Source organism: Centroberyx gerrardi, chromosome 20 (assembly GCF_048128805.1).
Source record: "Centroberyx gerrardi isolate f3 chromosome 20, fCenGer3.hap1.cur.20231027, whole genome shotgun sequence".
NCBI lineage: Eukaryota > Metazoa > Chordata > Actinopteri > Beryciformes > Berycidae > Centroberyx > Centroberyx gerrardi.
In genome coordinates, this window is record NC_136016.1 from 23,166,318 (window position 1) to 23,184,987 (window position 18,670).

Here is an 18,670-nt window from a genome sequence, read left to right on the forward strand (position 1 = left end):
ATATTTTGCTTTCTTTACCCTCTACCACCCCTCCCACCCTCAGACACACACACACACACACACACACACACACACACACACCCCGCCCCGCCCCTCTTCCCTTGTCGTCTCTTATCTTGATGAACGGTAAAGGTTAGCGCCGGGCCTCTGTTGTTGTGCTATCCATTCCGGCCAATCACCCGCCAGTATTAATTGAACTCAAAGTCTCCTCGCTCCACAGCTGTCCGTCAGCCCGTCGTCTGCAGAGAGGGGGTCCTCTGACATTAAAGTGTCAGGCTTCTCCCAGGGCAGCTATAGAGACATATGCTCCAGAGCTTGACATTCAGCTGAAATATCAACGGGGAGCCGGAGAGCCGGAGAGGATGTCGGAGGGTTTTAGTCGGCGTCAGGTCAGCAGACGCAGTAATGAGGATTCCTTTGTTCTGAGGCTGATCGCTGTCTGTCCACCGGTGGGGCTGAAGCGCGTTTTATAGTCGAACGTAACGTAAACGCAATGTAAAGCGTGAATGTAAACAACGCGGCGGCGCTTACATTTAAGGTTTTCTACTTCTGCGTTGATGCGGCGTAGCATGTTGTCGAATTCCCGAAGACAGGGTGGCAGTGTTTAAAAAAAAAAATCATATCGCACCAAAACAAAACATAGAAGAAAGGAGGAACAGGAAGCAGATATGAAGACAATCACCGGTAAAAACAAACATGGACGCCACTATAGAAATGTAGCTGGAGGAGCGGGATGTGTTGGAGCAGCTGGAGCTTGAAGAGTTGGATGTCGTCATGATCGCCGCTATGATCGACCAATCAGAGTGCACGACTCGGCGTAGACTCGACATGAAGTTGAGATTCTTGGGCAGGTTCCAACACCTCCGCGGAGACACTTTTAAACCACAAATACACGTCAAATGGCGTCAATTTACGTGCAAAGACGCTATTGTCATTAAAGTAATAAAATGCGCTTAACTCGTTAAGCAATGTAACACCTTATGTAATCTTACTACTTTTCTGTGTAATAAAGTAATATAATGAGTTACTTTTGAAGATTGGGCAATATTGTTACCGTTGCTGAGCGTTACATGCCCTTGTGAATTGTTGAAAAAGTACATTACATTATGTCATTTAGAAGATGCTTTTGTACAAACAGACTTGCAATAAGTCCATTTTATCAACAGTAGTCAAACCAACAGTATATCACAGTCTTCATCAGCCTTTAATACGAACAAGTAGCATTTGTAGAATCAGAGGTTTTTTTATTATTATTATTTAAGAGTAGGGAAAAAAAAGTAATTTATATGTGTGAAAATGAAGTGGAGAACTACATCATTTCTTGCTGTTTCCGCTGCCTGGCCATAGCATCCGACAACAATGGCGTCTGAATGCCGTCTAACTTTTGCTGCATTGAAATATTCCCACTGCTTTACACTGACTGAGGAACATAAAAGAGAAATGCAAACTGCTTCCACTGCCAGAAACACAAATTCAAACTTGAAAAGAATCTCGCGAACGCCTGCAAAACTGGAGAGTGCACATTGGGGCCAATTAGTGTACTTATAAACATGCTGGAACGAAGCGGCGAGATGCATTTTTCCCTTTAGTTTTGTGAAAATCCGATCAATATCGTCTGAGATGTCGTGTGTAATGGACAGACCAACAAATGAACAAACAGGTTTCATCGTGGGAGGAAAATACATCAAAGGACAACGCTGGTCTACCTGATAATCAAAGTACATGAGGTTCCCAATGTACTCAGACAGTAGAGTATTATAGCAAAAGCTGAATGAACCTCAGTATTAGCAGAGTGATTTGCAGCCTTGTTCTTCCTACGGCACAAGAGGAAGACAGATTGACAATTCAAAGTGCTTTTTAGGTTTTTCTATGAATATGAAGCGAGACAGACGGGCTACGAGTTTGTGGGAGTCGAGCAGCTAACTGTGGACATCCGGTGACCGGGGGGGCAGAGTGACGGACAGATGGAGACCCGAGTGACTCTGTGATACGAGGAGATCACACAAACACACGAAACGGACGAAAATACATTTACTCTGTAACTGAGAGGGGGAAGAAAAGCATCAGTGAGTGAATGTCCGACCGGATGAATGAGGATGAGTCAAGACGCTCAGATGAAACACACATGACACACACACAGCTTCTTGGTGTGTGTGGACTGAGTTGGAGATTATTTACGTACTCTAAGGGAGCGTTCACAACAAGCATGTTCAGTTTATTCAGAGTCTGGAGCATTTACCTTTTACCTTGAGTTGGTTGGTTTGTCCAGGTGAGAACGATGACCTTTGAACTCTGGTGGCACCAAATAGCGGCACCAAGAGTCTCAGTCCTCTAACAAGAGAACTGCGGTGCGGTTCGTTTATCCAACCGACTACAGGAAACCGCCTCGAAACACACAAGGCATGATGGGTAGAAGGAGACGAATGTTGACATCTGATAGCCTAGAGTTACTGATGTGTTCTTAACTGGAATGAAGACCAGAGAGGAAGAGATGGAGAGTCGACGTCCATCACGTCCATTCTGAGAATCGATTCTTCTAATAAACGGAGAGTCGACTCTTGTTGCAATCTCGACTCCCGACTCGTAGGCTTACCTTTACTAATCTGTGATCAATTACCTTGGTCTGATCCATTTCATAACAAGTGGGGAGGGGGGAGGGAGAAATTCAAGGTTCATTGGTTGAATACCAACTGGCGTAAAACTTAAATTTTTGTGTTGATTTTAATATGGAATCAGAATCTATTCAGAGTTAGAGTCGACTCCGAAAAATGAGGAATCGTCCCTAATCCCTACAGAGAAGAAGAAGAATTACGGCAAAGAGCGCCGTCAAGTCCATCATGCTTTGTTAAAGTTACAGGGACTGGAATCAGATTTGTTTTGGATCTCTTAACAAACGAAATACGAACCAAATACAAAAATGCATCAAAGTCAACTTTCCCACAACAGTTCGGACGAAAGAAACCAATCTGTAGGTGTGATCGCACATTAAGAAGGGTCTTCTCCACTTTACATGAGGCTTCAACTGGAGAAGTGGTTAAATGACCAATCTTACTCAATTCTCGCCTCACATCAGGTGTCCGCGGCTGAGGCAGCGATCTGAATGATGATCGTAACCAATTGCAACCTCATACACTCTTAATTGAAATCATGTTGTCTTGCAGGTGCGTGATTGTACTGTACGTCCGAGAAGACATTCATCAGTAGGGATGGGAATCGAGAACCGGTTCCAGTTGAGAACCGGTTCCAAATTGTCTGATCCATCGGAATCGTATGCCTCTGAGGTTATCAGTTCCTTTTATCGATGCCGGCATGTTTTTCTGACAGTTGCGCATGCGCATTGCAAAAACTCATGCGTCATGACGTCAAACTCTGCCTCTACGCTGCTGGAAACTTGCAACAAGAAGGAGTCATGGTGGAGAGGAAGAAACGGTCCAAAGCGTGGCTTCATTTCACGAAGAAAGATGACAACAGTGCTACTTGTAACGTCTGTAAAATTATCATTTCTGCGTTCACACATAGCGTTTTTTGATGTGGAAAAAGTGCTGCCTGGAGTGCTTTTTGTGAGGAGAAATAAGAAGCGGATCACGGCAACGTCACCTGATGTTAGCTGAGCGGCTGCTAGCTCACTGACTGGCTGGTTCACTTCTAGCAGACAGAACAGTGTTGTGCAACAAGCAAAGGCTTACCAGATATTTCCAATACATGTCCAGTATAATCCATACTGGCTTTATGATCGCTGTTGCGGTAACGGAAATTCACTTATTACAACGTCCCATTTCTCCATTGGCACTTTCACTTTCTCCATATTTGTTGTTGCTATGGGAAACAGCCAGCGTCTCCGTCGTCGCGATTGGTCGGCTGGGAAAAAGCGGTTCACGTCACCCGGCGCTTTTCTGAAAAGTTGAACATTTCTCAACTTTTGAAAGCGCTCCGCTCTCATGAAAAAAATGTCTGTCGGACGAGGCAGACGGACAGGTGTAGGTGTCTCTGTTCAGAGACGGGTCAACAGCAGAGGGCCAAGGTGAGCAGCTGGCCTTGGGAGACAAACGCCCGAGCAGGAGAATGAAATGTTCCTCGGTTTCATAGAAAGAACCAAGAGTTGAACCTTTAGCTATAGAAACTGTCGGTACACAAACGTTCTGTACTCTGTGTAATAATGCTGCTATTGAATCAGATGCTCTGTACTCTTACACTGTGAACTCTATACAGACATTCGTTCTGAATTATTTTTTTCAACTTTCAAACCGTGTTGCAAATTTTAATGAGTACGATGATTTAAATAAATTGTGTGCAGTTTTAGCTGGTAAATATTGTTTCCACGAATGTGCCAAAGCTTGCCACCTCATTCTCAACAGAAGACGCTCATTCATGAGTGTCTAAATTTTATAATGTAGTATTAAGATTGTTTTATATCCTTTGTGTTTGTGTGTGTGTTATATGACCTTTATTTTTTTTCGTGTGTGTGTGTATGAATGTATATGTGTATCAATGTATCTGTACTTATGTGTGTGTATATTTGTGTGTATGTATGTATATATATTCTAGTATCTTTTTTTATGTGTATTGTTTTTAGCCTGTGTCTCGTAACTCTTGATGAGTGGTCCTCAACTTTTTTGGGGGGTTATTGTGTTTGTTGCTTTGTTTGACCTGTTTGTTGAGGAGTGACACATTAATAAAATTATATCTATCTATCTATCTAGAAACAAGCAGAGGGAGAAAAAGAGGAGCGTGAGAAGGCAAGGGTGAAACATAAGACTCCGTTGTTTTAGCAGAGACGGACGGAGTGAGAGAAAGAGAGTGAAGGACGGAGATGATTAAGCTCAAGACTAATAACAAAGAAGACGGAGAGAGACGATGAAAGACGGAATAGGGAAATGAAGCCGGTTGTTGACTTGTTTTCTGCCGTCTGGTGCAGTGCCAGAGGGACGACAGGGTTGTCATTTCCTTTTGTTGGTGAACCCACTTTCCCTCAACCTGCCTCGTCTGCTTCATTTCCTACGTTTCCAAGAATGACTTCTCTCACTCAAAACACAACCTGTCTCTCTGCTGCAGTGCATTCTGGTCTCTCTCCTGCCCCTGCAGTGCATTCTGGTCTCTCTCCTGCTCCTGTGGGTGGAGAAACTGGTCTCTCTCCTCTTCTACGATGGATTTCTCCCTGTATGATTGTTGAACGTCTCTCGGTGCAAAATGGCGGCTCTAGAAAGAAGCCCTCGCTCTTTGATTCTGAGGGACTGACACCAAAACCTGACGTTTACCGCTGAGGTTTTACATCCTGAAACATTTTCTCATATCAAACTCCACTGGAGCTGCTGGGAATATCTGGAGGCGACGTCACATTTTCTAGAAGTATACCAAACAACTAAATGGGTCCAGGAATGCAAGGGACATTGCCAGTATTTCTTTTCGTTTAAGGGTGGATTTCTCCTTTAACAGCTGCTGTAAACAACGGGGGTCTTTACTCTCTTATCTGTTTCTCTGCCATCGGCTTGTTGTTTGTTGATGTATAAAAAGGTTTTTGTGCTCTTGATGGTTTCCAATCTGCTCCGGGTTCAAGGATTTGCCTGTCCTCTGTCTTAATAGCTCGAGAGTCACGACTGTCTCCTGCGAGTCCTGTTTATGTTTGCTTGATGTTTCTGAGTCTGCAAACGTGTCTTCGGGGGTTGTGTGTTTGCACAGACCTGCTCACATACGTTTTGGATTTATATGGCATTTTTTGTGCTTATGTGTGTATCTGCGTGTGTGTGCGCGGCGCTCGCTGGCAGCAGAGTGCAGTCAACAGATTTCCTCCCGTGGCAGCATGCGGGCTGAGTGATAATCTCATCCCGGGGCTGGCGGGGGGCAAAGCATCTGTCTTCAGCAGAGGAACGACACCGCCGACACGTCCCGCTGCTGCTGCCCGCATCACCATCCAGAAGAGAGAGAGAGAGAGAGAGAGAGAGAGAGAGAGAACGGACTGGAGTAGAGTAGAGGAGATAAGTGAGGGGAGGAAACTGGAGAGTATTACAGAACAGAACAGAAAATTCATGACATACAGTACCAGTCAAAAGTCTGTTTTTCATTCTCTTAAAGCCATTCTGATCTAAAGGCTTCTGCTTAAATGCTTGAAATGAGTTTCTTAGACAAATATAAATAGTGAAGTTGATCCTATGTATGAATTTCTTTCCAAAGCCTTTGCCTTTCCATCAAGGCAAAGGGCGGCTGCTTAAAAGAATCTAAAATATAAGATAGTTTTGATTTGTTTAACACTTTTTTGGTCGCTGCATAATTCCATTTGTGTTATTTCATAGTTTTGATGTCTTTACTGTTATTCTAAAATGTGGAAAATAGTAAAAAATAAAGAAAAATGACTGGTAGTGTAGTTTGTATTTGCCTTCACATTTTTAGGCAACAGTAGAATAAGCTTCACCTTTGTTTGATCACTTTGTTTCATAGTGTCTTATGTAAATGTAATGTAATGTAAACCCATGTGGTCTGGGCACCAGTGTGGTGTATGACACTATAAAAAAATTTAATCAATCAATCAATCAATCTGGATCACCAACATTATAAGTGACCAATAGTAAGGAACGTAAGGGACCCTAACCTGACAATAGATGAAATAAATTATTCCTAAGACCTTAAATTCATCATTTTACTCAGAAAAGAGTCAAGAGAAATAAGCTGACAACACTGCTACAGTGATCATGTGTGAGAGAGAAGTGTCAGGTCAGGAAATACAAGCTGAGGAGAAAGGTAGAAGACACGCGAGGCGGAGTTTTGTCTTCACAGTTTATAAAACACAGACATGAACAGCTTCTGCGGGGTTTTCCTCCGCTCCCGCCTCTCCAGGCCGTGTGATTACGCTCGTGTCCCGAGGTGAAATGGGGGAGGAGACCTCAGAGAGCGCTCATCTGCAAACACAGTAATTTTCCCCACACAGCGTTCTCTTCCGTTGCCAAGGCGACGGAACATTTTCACCCCACCCCACCTCACCCCTCCCGCCCTTCCCCTTCCATCGAATCAAACCAACCCCCTCCTCTCCCTGCATCCAGCAGCACACCTCACAGTGCTGCGGACACTGACTGAAGGCTTCAGCCGTTTCTGTCACGCTGTTAAAAAAAAAAAAAAAAAACAATGTAAAAAAGGAGCCTGGTTGCCTTATTTTTCAGTGGATTGAAGTGGAAGTGAATAGTTAAATTTATTGTGTTGTTGTCCAAATGTAGAATGGATGCCAATGTGTAGTCTACCTTCATGCATCTATCCTGCATTAACACAGCAGGCCATTTTCTCTTGAACGCTAGTACTAAATTCTTTCTTTCATTCTTTATTCTTTACTCGGATCCCCATTAGCTTCCGCTACAGCGGTTGCTAATCTTCCTGGGGTCCACATAAAATTATACAAACACTGACAGCATACAGACATACAAACAGACATGCAAACATCGACTGACACCCCGTCAGTCTAGAAAAAATTACATAATTAAAGGTCAAGTAATCAAAATATCAGATAACTTAACCAATGCATGTATAGAGGTTATCAGACAAACTAATGAGTTGAAATCCCAAACAAAACATCATAACAGGCGGCATCATTCCTGTTGTGTGGCCTCTCATTAGTTTCTGTTTGAGTGATTTTTGAAAAGGTATTTGCTTCTGATTTATTGAGTTTTTAATTTGATTTGTTTTTGGCTTTGAAGTTCAAGATGACCCACGCTGACCTGCCTAGTTTGATGATTGTGCTTTTAACAATAATTACTGTGTTGCTTCTCAACCAGCCGATTACCAGACCATTCATTTAGTGATGAAACAGATTCATCGATTAAGAAAATAAATCATTTATCAAATAAAAATACCAAACATTTGCTGCTCACAGCTTTGCAAATTTATGCAAAGATTTGCTGCTTTTCTGTTTCATATCATAATAAATTTAATACTAAGTAAGCAGTTTTAAGAATCACTTTGGGCTCTGGTAACTTAATAATTTATTCTACAAAAGAAAATGACAAATGCCCAAATTAACATTGAAATCGCTTTGTTTTAAGGGGTCATGGTCCAAAAAGTTGCTGCTCTAGGGGATAAAAATGTGTTTCTGTGAACCCTGAATGTCACTTCACATCGTTACAGTGCGTGTTTTGGGTCCATTTATCAGTGTGAATTTGTGTGAGACTTTACCATGCATCTCCCATCCCAGACTTTTCGAATAAATGATTGTAATTACGGATATTAAGCCTGTTATTTCTATGAAAAGAAATGACATTAGCCTGTTTCCTCACTAAAAGCATCTGTGTGGAATGGAGTGGAACAGAGGTTGAGTAATATATGTCACCGTACTCCGCATGCTTCTGCATAAAAGTTGATCATTTTCTCCTCTCTTTCACTTTCAGAGTCTAGGAACGACCGGCAGATACGAGACCAGGAAAAAGTGAGTGTTGTTTGTCTTCTCTCACTCTTGACATCGAAATAAGCGGCTGTGTTGACAAGCGTCCACCCTGCTGAAGCGTCTTTGAGCAGAATTGCATCATCAGCATATCGGCGGCTCAGTGGGCAGCGATGTCGTCTCGCAGCACGAAGGTCCCGGGTTCAATTTCCCGGCACTTTCCGTGTGGAGTTTGCATGTTCTCCCTGTGTTTGTGTGGGTTTTGTGTGTCTGTCTGTGTGTGTGTGTGTGTGTGTTCGCCCTGTGATGGACTGGCAGGAAAGAAAATGAATGAATGGGTCAGCATCACTAGAGAAAAACAGTTTTTAAAAATATCAAAATTGCGGAAAATCCACTGTAGCGGATTGATGAGAAATCTGAAAGCGCAAGGATCAGCTGTAAATATGAATCGACTTTAATTATGTTACAGTGTGTGGCAGTTAGGACCTTTTTACACTTTTAAAATCTTTTAAAGAGGAACAAAACCCCAAAACCAAATCTGTGTACCCTTCATCTAAAGGTAAAAATCATGCTACTGAAACGGCCATCTGCTATTGGCTGATCTTTGGAGCCAGGTGATGTCACTTTCACCTGTTGTACTCTATAGCAGGAGACATCACCTGGCACCAAAGATCAGCCAATAGCAGATTAGCCGTTTCAGCAGCATGCTTTTTAACTTTAGATGCCAGGCTTTACACAGATCTGGGTTTGGGGTTTAGTTCCTCTTTAAAAGTTTTAGCAGTCCATCCAGGCAACATGGGGTCAGGTAATTCTTGAATTTTGTCCGATAAGGATAAGGGTGCACTTTATTGATCCCCTAGGGGAAATGCGATGTCATGAAGTCACAGCATGTCAGATACCGTCCGGCAGTCCATGATGGTCAAACCCAGCGTCAGCTCAGGCCGCTCTCTACACTGTTGCCTAATCGCAGGCTGGTTTTATGGTTCCCGCTCTCTCCTGTGGTCAAGCTGATCATATTTTGGCCTCAGCTAGGAAAAAGTTGTTACTCACCCAGACAAGACTAATGGGTTTTCAAGGCCACAAGTCTGGAAAACAGGGAAGCGCAGGAGCCATGGAGAGAAAAGAAAGATGCATAAAAAGATCATGATGAAAAGAAATGCAGTTATTTGTTAACGTGATCAAAGAGTATGATGATGGTGGAAAGTCAGGGTGTGGAGGTCGGGGGGGCAGGGGGGGGGCGGGGGGGCGGGGGGGCGACGACCCAGGTTCAATTTCCAACTCATGCGAAGATTTCGTTTTGAGATGGACAGCTGCCATCTTGTTGATGTAGTTTGGTGTTTATTAAAGATTCTCCGCCCAAAATTCATTCTTTTTTTTTTTACCTTGAAACAGAAAGAGGAAAACAAAAAACACTGCACGTACATTTTTCATTTTATTTTAGTTCGTTTTACAAGTAGACAAGATAGTTTTTGCTCAGTTTCAGATTTTCTTCACAGTCTTTGTTTTATTTTATTTCAATTCATGACATCTTCATTTCTGGGCAGTGTGTTTTATCATCTTTATTGTAGAACTAAAAATATAGAGAACAGCCATATCTGAGCAATAATAAGCTATACAATGTGGATTACATTAACAGAAGCCACTTCTGGGATTTATTGATTTATTTTAACGGTTTTTCATTGCACAGAGAGTCTAGGACCAGCAGTCACGGGTCGCCACTGTACTGCACACTGTAACAAAACAGACGGTGTGAGTCAGAGGAGGACAAGGACAGCTAATTCTTCAACATTACATGCGGTTTATAAAATGTTCCAGGAAGCTGAGAAATCCATTTTTTCTCAGAATCAGACTGTCAGTGAAAATGAAAATTAATGAAAAGCCAGCCTCTATTGTACGATGTTCTAGTACAGACAAACCCAGAGAACATTTACACACAAACTATACTGAGAGAGAGCGTCATATAAACTTTGCACGTGTCGAAATGCCAGAATGTGCTGCATGTTTGTTGAACTCCATCTCTAAGAGGAATTGTTTAGAAAATTTAAAAGTCCCATATTCACCACTCTCCAGAGTTTTATTTTGTGTCTTGAGGTCCATTCAAAGCTGTGTGTGTGGTGTCATGAACCAAAAACACTCTCAATCCATTTCTCCACGTTCATTTTCCAGCATCTCTCTGAGCCTTACCAAGAACAGGCCGTTTCTGTCTCCGTGTCTTTAAGGCTCATTAATATTAACGACCCTCCGTTCCGATCGGCTAACCGTTTCGAGAGTGAAACGTGAGACGCCGCGGCCCGGCGGCTACAGGTAGGGAAAACTCTCCGGTAATAAACGATGACGACCGCTCGACCGCTTTGAAAAAAACACTTTGTTAGTCTATTATTTCTTACAGAAATGATAATGAGCGAACCTTTGTGACGTCACAAAGTTACGGAAGTCCAAACGGCTCGTTTAGAGGCTCGCTTTTCTAATATGGATTGTGTGGATTTAGTTTTGATACTTTCACCATGTTTAGATACACATCCAACTCCTTTATCATCACAGAGGCAAGGGGGGTCCTGTTTAAGAATTTAAGAATTTGTTAAGAAAAATCAGATTTGGCTCTCATTTCAGCCGTTGGAAGTTAAAAGGTCTGGTCTAGCACCTGGTTGGTTGAGAAACACTAGAGATTTGTGTTAAGATATGCTAATTTAATATGAATTATTAGATTTTATACTAATTACACTGCATAACATTCAAGAAAGCAGTGCTAATGCAGGATCAATATAGGGTAAATGCATGAAGGTGAACAATCTATGTTGTAATCTACTTTCTCCCTCACAGTTTAGTTAAGTCAAACAATATTAAAGCTGCACTCTGCAAGATTTAAAATGTGAAAATATCTTATCAGCCTAAATCACAAATTGGGTTTCCAACAGACCATCCCACTAACTGAGAGGCCCAGATGACATTCTGGTGGTTACTACTTAAATTTTCTCCGGCCACGAGAAGAAGCGTTGAATTGAAATAGCGAAATACAAAAGTGTCTCCTAAACCGCTGGTTCTCACTCCGGTCCTCGTGACTCAGAGTCCTGCTGGGTTTCTCTCCTACCAGCTGGTTAATTGCAGCTAATTGCCTCCACCTTCGCCTCCCAGGTTTAAATCAGTCTCAGATTAGACGGCTGGGATGAAAACCAGCAGGGCTCCGAGTCCTGAAGAGCAGGACTGAAAACTAGAGATTTGACCCTGTAGATTTGACGAATTTATCATTTTACCGTGTGAAATCCAAACTTTTCCTCTCTCGTCTCTTTGGTTTCTTTGGTGTAAAGCATCACAGACCGGCCGGTCGGTAAACAGTTTACTGACCTCACTGCACAGGATTTCTGGGTATTGAAGTTCAAGTCACCTCTCGCTGCCATTTTGGAGCCGCCGTGTTCCTAGCTGCCTAGTGCAGCTTTTTTTTTTTTTTTAACTAAACGCTGTTTAATTACACGCAGCCGGTTTGACACGTTCATAAGTAGCTTAAACATGTGTAGCAATGCCAAAAGCAAATGCACGCTTTACATCTTGTAGACTTAACACGCCTCCCACACGTATGGCAGTGTAAATGTATCATGCTAAACACACTCTCACACTCTCACACACACACACACACACACAAACAGTATATCACCATATTTCGCAAAGATCTATAGGCCGTGGGAAGAAAACAGACAATTTCCCAGGGGAGTTTGTGTGTGGGTGCATGCACGCAGGTGTGTGTGTATGTGTGTGTGTGTGTGTGTGTGTATGCCTGAGATCTTGACTTATAGTCTGCCTGCCTATCTTATCAGCTGTGTAAAACACCGAGTTAGAGCCGCTCTCTGTTTGGTCTCCTCAATTCACCCGGCTCCGCTCCACCGACTCCACAAACTGCCTATTCATTCTGCTCAATGGACCAGCGTAATACATTATCACAGACTGGGACAAGGGAAGTGTGTGTGTGTGTGTGTGTGTGTTTGTGTGTGTGTGTGTGTGTCTGCGCGTGTGTGTGCGTTCATGTAGCCTATTCTTACGCATGCGATACTTTCGTGTGCTAGCGCTTGTGAAAAGGGACGTCAGCAGGGAGTGTGAGGGAGGGAGTCGCTGAAGATTTGCTCCATTGAGGTGAAGTTCACAATAAATTAATCCCCGGGAAAAAAAAAAGCCCAGAGGAAGAAAAGAGAGAGAGAGAGAGAGGGGGCGAGACAGAAAGAGGCGTGGGAGGAAGAGAGGAAGGAAGAGCGACTGAGTGGCTTAAAGGAGAGTTTTATCGTCTGAAAGGACGCGGCGAGGCAGGATGTGCGTGGGCGGGTTTTTACGTTTTCCAATGTGTGTGTCTGTCCTCGACGGAGGGAAGCAGAAGTATTGACCGGTTCAGAGTGACGGGGATGCTTGGTTTTCAATGATGTGTTTATGTTTGTTTGTGTGTGTGTGTGTGTGTGTGTGTGTGTGTGTGTGTGTGTGTTCTGGTTGCCTTATCCAGAGGAGATAGACTGCAGGATCGATACCTCCCTCAGTAAACACACCTCCGATCCCCCGTCTTCTGCAGATCACTGGACTGCAGCCGCTGAGACAAATCAACCGAGGTTTTGGGAGATCTTACGTAGACTTATGAATACATAGACACCAAAATCATCTTTAGCATATGCTGTGTTAAGTGAGTTTAGGCTACGTTCCATTCAAAGTCAGGAGGTGGAAATTCCTAATTCCTAATTTGTATTTCGGAATTACAAACTCTGTGCGACTTCGCGGCCCAGCTCAGAAATAAACAGGAGACAAACATGGACGCAGGTGAAATTTTCTTTTTGCTTCCTATGCAACCAAATGATATTTGGAAACGTTAGCGGGTTAGTTAGCATCGAACATTAGCGACTGAATGTGCAGCTTTACATTTTAAATTTACGTTTGTGCATTTAGCAGAGAGGTGTTTTCATAGATTTAAGCTCATGCAATGCTGAAACTTGTGTATTTTGAGGATTATAAACATGTTAAAGGTCCCATATGGTGTAAAGCAGGACTCCCCTCTCCTCTGTGATGATAAAGGAGTTGGATGGTCTATCTAAACATGGTGAAAGTATCAAAACTAAATCCACACAATCCATATTAGAAAAGCGAGCCTCTAAACGAGCCGTTTGGACTTCCGTAACTTTGTGGCGTCACAAAGGTTCGCTCATTATCATTTCTGTAAGAAATAATAGACTAACAAAGTGTTTTTTTCAAAGCGGTCGAGCGGTCGTCATCGTTTATTACCGGAGAGTTTTCCCTACCTGTAGCCGCCGGGCCGCAGCGTCTCACGTTTCACTCTCGAAACGGTTAGCCAATCGGAACAGAGGGGTCGTGAATATTAATGAGCCTTAAAGACACGGAGACAGAAACGGCCTGTTCTTGGTAAGGCTCAGAGAGATGCTATTTTTCAGTGCTTATGAAATGTAGAAGAAGTGTGTGTGTGTGTGTGTGTGTGTGTGTGTGTGTGTGGATGAGATGATAATGCTCAGGATCTGCTCAGTTTGAATCAAATGAAAGATTGAGCGTGACAAGTTGATGTGCAGGCAGGAGACTGCAGAGGAGCAGGAGTCTTTGTTTTGGAAGCTTTCTGAAACTCATTTTGTTTTCAGAATTGCAGCCTCTTGTGATTTGAACGCAGCAGGAGTTAATATTGTGATGCTGATATTTTCACAATCAGTTGTGTGGCTCTAATGAATGCTATCTGCAGTGCAGTCCTCTATGTATTCCACCGGGATTGTAATACCCCAATCAAACCCACATGAACACACACACACACACACACACACACACACATTCTCATCACCATATCAGATATTACCTAGTGGGATTTTGTGAAGTATGGTTGGAGTGTGCAGACTATTTCGTACGGCTTTACAACAACTGTTATGTGACGCATATACACACACACACACACACACACACACGCGCGGACACATGCGGGAGGGCCCAAGGTAGCCATTAAGAATAATGGCCTCTGGCAACACGTTGCCATGGCAATAAAAGGAAGTAGGGAATAAAGGCAATCTTTAGTAGAGCTGATGAACGATGATGAAACAGCTTTGTCTCTCTGTTGCAGCTTTAGACTTCACTGTTACAACACGGTACGTTAACATGCAGTCCATGTACAGTCCTAATGATTACTGATAATCAGAATATGATCACTAAAATTAAACAAGGCAAGACTTTATGTAAAAATCAGGCTAAATTAGGAAGTGATGCTGCAACAGAGAAGAACGTCCCATTCTTCTGCTGTAGACTCAAATGACATTTTGGTGTAATTTTGGTGCTCGCTGGTGGGAAATCTTCTCCACACAGGAAGTGAGAAATCAGAATTTAAGAGTGAAATCCGATCTGTCTCCTGAACAGCAGCAGAGGAAGCTGGACTCACCGGCGTTAGATCTTTTCCTCTCTCGTCTCTTTGGTTTCCTTTGGTGTAACGTTAAACGATTTCCCGGTAAACTGACATTAGTGAAATTATAGAAATCACATAACAATGTGCGCCGCCGCCCCCCTGCAGCTTTAAAGCGTTTACATGGGTCCTATTTCCCCAGCAGCCCGGGGTTCACATGGATTCATTTGATGGTCGGGTTGTGTTTCTTGCAGAAGGATGTGAGGCAGGGAAATGCAGCCTGCGATCATTTTGATATCAGGTGAAAAGTGTCTGAACATTTTGTCACATCTCATCGATGCATTTAGAGAACAATTTGATGCAAGCAGGATTTTTCTCAGTGTTACAGCAGCAGCACATGTAGAAACCCCATTTCATGTAACTATCCCGTATCTATCCTGCAGACGGTTCTTTCTTGAATGTTGCACAGTAGAACCAAATTAGTGTATTGCAGAGGTGTGACCAAGTCAACTTCGCTCTTAAGTCAAGTCTCAAGTCTAAATGTAGATTACCAAGTCAAGTCCATGTCATTAATGTCAAGTCTCAAGTCTAAATGTAGAGACAGAACAGCAAGTCAAGTCAGAACAAATCAAGAGTCCAGTATCAATTTAATATCTTAAAGAAAACTAAATATCTAGGACTTTTCAATGCAATATGGTTTTAATAGGATAAAAACTTGGTAAGAGCATCATGAGTTTGATTTCTATAATTAGTTTCAACTTCAATAAATTCAATCATTCCATACAAATTCAGAAAACAGAATTTAAATTCAGTCGTCCGCTGGAACAAATCTCATCACTTTCAATCTAAGTCATTTACACAAACACAAGATCTCAAGTCAAGACTTTAGAAACCTTTTCAAGTCATCAAAGTACAAGTCAGAGTCAAGTCCCAAGTCACCAGAACCCAAGTCAATACTCACATTGTAACACAAGTGATTTTTCCCTGAACAATTCCTCTTGAGGCCAAGTGGAGCCAAAAGTGCAGCAGGGAACATGCAGCAAAATATGGGATTTCCACAAAAAAAAAAAAAGGGATTTCTATTTCTGGCTGCATGTGTGGGTGGAAGCAGAAGACGCTGTGATGTACCTGTGACACCTGAGAGTGGCCATGTTGTCATTTCTGTCAAAAACACACACATCCGTGACATTTTTGATACACATCTAGGAAAAAATGGATTGAAATCAAGCTTACAAGGCCAAATTAATCAAAAATAAAATAGAAATGTTGGCTCGTTAACCAGGTTATATTTACACTGATTATGATCTTACTCTAATTAAGCCACTGTTATCAGCCTCATTTACATGTCATTTGCTACAGCTGGAGTATTGTCTTCATCAGTGGGCAGTGATGCAGGAAAACAAAGTGAAGCAAAAAGCTTGAGAAACAACAGACGGACAGACAGAGAGACGAGGTGTGATAACTCAAATATAGAAAGACAGAAAGACAGTGGGTCAATACAAATAAATCAGATTTTGGGAGTTTGCTCAACAAGCTGTGAAGCTTGTTATGCAGTAAACAGTCGCTGCTTTGAATAAGAAAAGATAAGACGACGCTTTATTGATCCCTGTGGGGAATCAGGTCACTGCAGCAGCAATGAAATAGGAGTCAATAGAGAAAAAGGCCAGTAGAGTATAAGTAGTATATAAAAAAAAAACAATATAACAAATAAGCAATAAAAACTGCAAAAGACTATGAAACAATGAAGTAATAAAATAGAATATAAACAGTGTACATAATGTGCAAATGTGCATTGAATTCACATTAACAGTGTGCAGATGGCCGTATAGTGTATGCACATAAAGTGTCAGTAAAGAAACTTTGCCTTTATTACATATATTACTTATAAGAATCCCAATATCTGAGCAGGGAAAGTAACACTCACGGATGGAAGTAACTAATTACAAGTAGTTATGTTACTGTAATTGAGTAGCTTTTTCGTACAATTTTACCTTTTGAGTATTTTTTTTTTATTGTGTTTTTGTTTAAGTGTGTTTTGACTGAAGTATTGTGCTTTGCTGCATTTCAATACAAATATTGCAGGCTGTCTATAAGCATCAGAAACTGTCTGGTTGTAAATTGGCCGACTGTGGAGCGTTTCACAGTCAGTCAGCCGAGAAGAGAAGAGGAAACTGGCTTTACTTTATTTTGTAAAGTTTTTCAATTAAAAGAATCTAGTTTGAACTCTGTCCTGTCTGCTTTTAGAATTTCATGGAAAAGATCACATCAACTTTTGCTCAGAATACATTTTAAATGAGCTACTTTTTACTTTTACCTAAGTAGTTTTCCCGGGGCGTCATGGAGGCTCCTGGTGGCTCCTGGAGGCTCCTGGAGGCTCCTGGTGGCTCCTGGAGGCTCCTGGAGGCTCAGTGGTCTAAGGCTCGTACCACGCAACCACGACATCCTGGGTTTGAAACTGACCCGGGACACTTGTCACATGTCACCCTCTCTCTCTACCTCAGTCTTTCCTGTCTCTCTCCACTTTCAAATCTCTAATGAAGGCAAAAAATGCCCCAAAAAATAATCTTAGAAAAAGTTGATTTTTACACAGCAAAGCAACAATACTGCACTTCTACTTGAGCAGGATATTTTTGGTACGTGTTCCTCTCCTGCTGCCTCTCTCCCCTCCATCAGCCGCCGCCACAGGAGCCGCTGAGCAAGGCACCGAAGCCCCAGCTGCTGAGCGACAGCAGAGTCCGGTTCCAAGTCAGGTTTTATTTATTTCTAGCCCAGTATCTCACAGCATGCCTCAAAGGGCTTCACAAAACAAAAGGTAAAAGCAGCGGGCGTGTGGACTGTTAAGAGCAAACAAATACAGTAAAGTGCACCCTCAATTAATAAGAAAATGAAAACAATAAAATGGAATTGGAACTGTATGAATGGGAATAAGGACAGACCAAACCCTGTCTGGATAAATAAATGTTAAAAAAAAGACAACAGCAAAGTGTTGCCTCTAGTTAAAATCACCTTAATCAAGTCCGAGTCAAATCCAAGACCAGGTCCAGTCGAGTTCGACTCCAGACCGGGTCCACAGGGGTTCGAGACCGAGTCCAGACCGAAACCAGAGCAAATCGAGTCCAATTCAAGACCAAAATAGGCAAAATACAGTGTCAATGTCTTTCCAAATTAAAAAATAATGATTTAAAAGTTTAAGGATGAACAGAGATGTAGATCTATCTGCAGCTCTGGACTAAAAACTTCAACATCTATAAACAGCTTTAAACAGGTGTGATCTCTTTAAATTGTTTGTAGTGGAGAGAAACTAAACGAAGGTAGACCAGGTGGAGAAAAACAACTTGGAAATTGTCTAGATTGGTTGGAAAAAGACAAGTACTCAAGTCCTAACCCCTTGGTCTCTGTAGAGCTGTGCTCAGGCCACACACACACACACACACACACACACACACACACACACACGCACACACACACACACACGCTGTGCAAAGCACTCATGTTCCAGCTGCTGCCTGTTGTGTGTAATCTATTTTTTGGTGTTGAACCCACAAAGGATTTGTGATGATCAAGACAGATCCAGACAAGGACGGAGGCATTGACTCTCTCCTCTCAGCTGTGTGTGTGTGTGTGTGTGTGTGTGTGTGTGTGTGTGTGCATGTGTGTGTGTGTGTGTGTGCGTGTGCGTAGGCGAGCATGTCTGGGTCGGTTTCATTTTTGTTCGAAGTAGTGCTTTTTGTCATGTCAGCCGCTCGCTGTTCTCTAAAGTGATGGCCTTGTATTTTCTTTCTCTACTCTTATGCAATACTGTTCTTCAAATTGAAATCGCAATATGAACTTCTGCAATTTCCAAATCTCAGAGGTTGCAATTAGTCGCTTAAGAGAGAGAAGCGTCCAAATTAGATTTGTGAACAAGGTGTTTTAGAGCTGCAGGTAATCTTTGGTCCATGAATCAAAACCTTCTTTTTAAA

The 18,670-nt window shown here is 42.4% G+C and overlaps 1 protein-coding gene across 1 annotated transcript in view; it reads right to left on the minus strand.

The window, feature by feature from the left end:
- The window catches only part of cox11 (cytochrome c oxidase assembly homolog 11 (yeast)), a 260,956-nt gene that overhangs the window by 197,956 nt on the left and 44,330 nt on the right, over positions 1 to 18,670 (minus strand). The gene's annotated exons all lie outside the window — the stretch shown is intronic.